This window comes from Tamandua tetradactyla, chromosome 2 (assembly GCF_023851605.1).
Source record: "Tamandua tetradactyla isolate mTamTet1 chromosome 2, mTamTet1.pri, whole genome shotgun sequence".
Taxonomy (NCBI): Eukaryota; Metazoa; Chordata; class Mammalia; order Pilosa; family Myrmecophagidae; genus Tamandua; species Tamandua tetradactyla.
In genome coordinates, this window is record NC_135328.1 from 3598660 (window position 1) to 3604283 (window position 5624).

Here is a 5624-nt window from a genome sequence, read left to right on the forward strand (position 1 = left end):
ACATTTATGGCCAACTGATTTTTGATAAGGGGGTAAAGACCACTCAATTGGGAAAGAACGGTCTTTGCAACACATGGTACAGATCCATGCAACTGGATCTCCACTTGCAAAAAAAAAGGAGGACCTCACACCATATACAAAATTTAGCTAAAAATGTGTCAAAGACCTTAATACAATAACTAGAACTAACAAACTCCTAGAAGAAAATCTAGGGAAACATCTTCAGGGCCACCTGTCAGGCAATGGCTTCTTAGACAATACACCCAAGGTACAAGTAAAAAAAGAAAAATATAGATAAATGAGACCTCATAAAAATTAAAACCTTTTGTTCCTCAGATGACCTTATCATGAAAGTAAAATGACAACCCACACAATGGAAATATTTGGAAACCACATATCCATATGGGTTTAATATCCATAATACATAAAGAAAATCTTCATGTTAACAACAAAGTGACAAACAACCCAATTTTAAATGGGCAAAAAACTTGAATATACATGTCTCCAAAGAAGATATACCAATGGCCAGAAAGCACATGAACAGATGCTCAACATCATAAGCGATTAGATTGGCTGCTATTAAAAAATGGAAAATAGCAAGCATTGGAGAGGAAGTGGAGAAACAGGAACACTCAGTCATTACTGGTAGCAATTTAAAATGGTGCAACCACCATGAAAGACAGTTTTGTAGTTTTTCAGAAAGCTAATTATAGAACTACTGTATGACCTGTCAATCCCACTACTAGTTATTATATACCAAAATAATTGAAAGTAATGACTTGAGCACATATCTGCATACAACTATTCATAGTGGCATTATTCACAATTGCCAAAAGATAGAAGAAGCCCACGTGTCCATCAACCAATGAATGGATAAATAAAATAGAGTGTACCTGCAAAGGAATATTATTCACCCCTAAAAAAGAAAGAAATCCTGATACATGCGACCAACATGGATGAACCTTGCAGACATCATGCTTAGTGAAATAAGCCAGACACAAAAGAACAGATATTGTATGATCTCACTAGTTTTAAACGATTAGAATAAGGAAAACAGAGTTAGAATCTAGAATCTAGGTTACCTAGAATCTAGAATTCTAGATTCTAGAATCTAGAATCTAGGGGATGGAATGGGGATAGGGAATGGGAAATTAAGTCTTAAAATGTACAGGATTCCTATTTGGAATAGTAGAAATGTTTTTGGAATGGACAGTAGTAATGGTATCAAAACACTTTGAACACAACAGCAGCACTGAAATATATATCTGAATATGATTAAATGGGGAAATGTTAGATTATATATTTATATATATGATAACAGAATAAATTTTTTAAGTTCTTGAAATTTCACTAAGCAATCAGTGAATGCTGATTAAACCATGGATTTAGCTAATGGTACAATTTTTAAAATGACCTATGAACAAATGGTAACAAATATTCCACACCAAAGCAATGTGTTTGTATTGGGGTGGTGTTTGGAAATCATATATTTTATGCATGATTTTTCTGTAAAGCCACAACTTCTTTAATAAAGCAGAAGTTTTTTAATTCTCAAGGAGATGAAGATAAATACAGTGAAAGAATCAAAGTTATCGGGAAAACAATGAATGAGAATCTTAGCTAAGAGACAGAAATTTTAAAAAAGAGCCAAACACAACCACTGGAACCGAAGACCACAATACCCATAATGGAAAATTCCCAGGAGGGTTTCAACAGCAGATTGAAGCTTGCAAAAGAAAGAATTGGGTATTCAAAGACAAGATATTTGAAATTATTCAGACTGAGGAGGAGATTAAAATAGTATTAGAAAAAGCAAAAGTGGACTAAGAGACCATTGGGATACCATCAACTGTACCAATAGATGAATTATGGGAGGGGAAGAATGAGAACATTGGCAGAAGGAATATTCAAAGAAATAATGACAGATGACATAAGAAACTGAGCAAAAACCCTAAAGATTCACTTGCAAGAAGCCTAGAGAACAAACAGGATAAACGACAAAAATACACCCCAGCGTATATTGATCACTCTATCAATGCAAAGGACAAGGAGAGAGTTCTGAAAGCTGTAAGAGATAAGCAATGTAAGTATTCTAGTTTGTAAAAGTTGCTGGAATGCAATAAACCAAAAATTGAATGGCTTTTAAAAAGGAGAATTAATAAATTAGCTTATTATATTATATATTATTTAATATTTAATATATTGTATATTATTATAATAAAATAATTTATTATACTATTAATTTATATATTTACTATGCTAATTTATATAATAAGTTGCAAGTTTACAGTTCTAAGGCTGTTAACAATCTCCAAACTAAGGCATCCAGTGAAAGATACTGTATGAGTGAAGGTTCTCTAGAGAAATAGAATCAGCAGGAAATATCCATAGATACAAAATTTATAAAAGTGTCTCACATAACCATGGGAACATAGAGTCCAAGATTTGTAGGGCAGGCTGCAAGCTGGTAACTCTGATGAAGGTCCGCGACGAACTCTCAGGAGAGGCCGCCTGGACAACCATGGGAATGGAAGGGTCCCAGGTCTGTAGGACAGGCTGAATGTGATAACTCTGATGATGTTCCTCAACAAATTCTCAGGAAAGGCTGGTTGGTCAACCATAGGAATGGAAGTATCCAGAATCCATAGGGCAGGCTGTGAACCTGATGACTCTGCTGAAGGGTCTGGATGAACTTCACGGGGGAGGCTCACTGGCTGAAGCAGGAAGAGAAATTGTCTCTTCTGAATCCTTCTTAAAAGCCTTCCAGTGATTAGATTAAGTGTCACTCACTGCAGAAGACACTCCCCCTTGGCTGATTACAAATGCAATCAGCTGTGGATGCAGCTGATGTAATGATGATTTAAGTCCAAGAAATGTCCTCATAGCAACAGAAAGGCCAGCACTTGCCTGACCAGACAAATTGGCCAAGTTGACACATGAACCTGACTGTGACAGGTTCAACATCGCAGCTATACACATCACTTTCAACCATATGTAACCGCTAAGTAGAAAACAATAAAAGACACATTTTTTAACTCATCTAACAATACTCAATTGTCCTGCTTACAACTGGAAATGCATTAAATCTCCCCAGAATACAGTAAAAGTACTTGGGTAATATTCACTCTTAAACTTCATATCTTACAACATAAATACTATAACATGAACAAAACAGCATTACAGTCCTTGTTTCTGTAATTGATCATGTGGTCATAGTTCATATTGATCACTACCTTCTTCTACTACCCACTCCACATTCCCTTTACCCTCAAAAGCACTTCAGCTGGCCGTGGTTCTTTGCCTGGTGGGGTGACCCAAACCTTCATTGCTGAAGTTTCAGAGCCATTGGTAGTCCTACCTGGATTGAGTTGTTGCAATTTTCCATTGATTTTAATCACAGGGCATGGTAGTACTAAAAGATGCCCTAGAGGATCTCCTATATTCCATGACACCTCTTCTTTACCTCCATTGTGTAGTTGCAGTCCTCTTTCCCCCTGATAGGGTCAATCACCCCAGCCAGTAAAGAAATCCCCTTGTTGGCTTATTGATCCAGGGGCATGAGTAGCCCAAAGTGACCAGGCGGCAGTCTTAGATTCCAATTCAATGGAATTGTTGTTTCTCCTGGTGGAAGCATTCCCCCTTCTGGAACTAAAACCTGTAGACAAGCAGAGCTCAAGGTCGCAGGGATAGGAATAAAAAATTTTCCTAATAGATCACTAGGGGTAATAGTGAGTGGTGCCACTCTCATTTCCACCCCTTGGTTCCTGGACCCATGGATCCTGCCTATGAGAGAAACAGCACCATACAGCAGATGCTGATTCAGACCATACACAACCTCCTGGAGAACATTACCCCAGCCCTGCAAGGTAGTGTCACCTAGTTGGAACCATAATTGAGTTTTCAAACAGCCATTCTACCATTCTATCAATCCAGCTACCTCTGGATGATGGGGAACATGGTAAGATCGGAGAATTCCATGGGCCTATGCCCATTCCTATACTTCATTGCTGTGAAGTGTGTTCCTTGATTAGAAGCAATGCTGTGCAGAATACTATGATGATGGATAAGACATTCTGTAAGTCCACAGATGGTAGTTTTGGCAGAAGAATTGCATGCAGGGAAAGCAAGCCCATATCCAGAGTATGTGTCTATTCCAGTTAGAACAAATCACTGCACCTTACATGATGGAAGTAGTCCAATGTAATCAACCTGCCACATGTAGCCAGCTGGTCACCTCAGGGAATGGTGCCATATTGGGGGCTGAGTGTGGTTCTCTGCTGCTGGCAGATTAGGCACTCAGCAGTGGTTGTAGCCAGGTCATCCTTGGTGAGTGGAAGTCCATGTTGCTGAGCCCATGCATAACCTCCATCCCTGCCACCATGACCACTTTGTTCATGAGCCCATTTGGGCAGTGATAGTAGTTGCTGGGGAAAGAGGCCGACTGGTCTCCACAGAACAGGTCATCTTATCCACTTGATTAGTAAAACCTTCCTCTGCTGAAGTCACCCTCTGGTGCACATTCACATGGGACACAAATATCTTCATGTTTTTAGCCCACTCAGAAAGTTCTATCCACATACCTCTTCCCCAGATCTCTTTATAATCAATTTTCCAATTATGGTCTTTCCAAGTCCCTGACCATCCAGCCAAACCATTAGCAACATCCCATGAGTTAGTATACAAATGCACTTTTGGTCAGTTCTCCTTCCAGGCAAAATGAGCAACCAGGTGCACTGCCCAAAGTTCTGCCCACTGGGAGGATTTCCATGTTGCTTCCTATGGAACCAGAGCATGAAGGATATTAAGGAATGATGAGAAAGAAAGACAGACGGGATCAGGAGGTCTGAAGATGAGTCAGAACAAACAACAGACAACTTTATTCTTAACCAGATCCTGCTTCTATACTGCAGGGTGACAAAAGGCATGCATGCATTTACTGAGGGAACAGAGTGCTTATCTTTCTTCATACTTAATGTAACCATTTGGGGTAAACAAACATTCTCTTCCTCCCAGACTGTTCTACATAAAGTATATAATAATCTCCACAGTTTACTGCCACCACCCTGAGGCCAGCTGCTCCAAACAAATTCTGCAGGTCTTGTTTTAACCCTTGGCTCCTACATTTCCCCCTTTTTATTTTATTAGCCGAGGTGGCTGTACTGTCTTAGGTTGCCCTTAAGCTCTGAAGGAAGGCTCTTACCCATCACTGGCTACCAGTCAAGCGCTCTGACTGATTTGGGAGGGAGCCAAGGACTTTTGTAAGAATCACACTGTTAGCATGGCTTTGCTTAGTGGCTGTGCCTGTCTTAGGTTGCCCTTAAACTCTGAAGGAAGGGTCTTACCCATCATTGGCCACAAGTCAAGCTCTCTGACTTTCATATGGGAAGGAGCCAAGGGCTTTCACCAGAATCACAGTGTTAGCATGGCTCTGCTTAGTGGCGCAGCTTGCTATTTTGAACATTTGTTGTTTGACACAGCTGAGGAGGAAGAGAAAGAATATAAACAGCCCCAAACCTAACAATGCAGTACCAGAGACCACAGCCACTGTGATAACTCCTGTGATCCCAATGACAGCTGTAATAATGAGTCCAATTAATCTCTTAGTCCTTTTCAGATATTCTTTT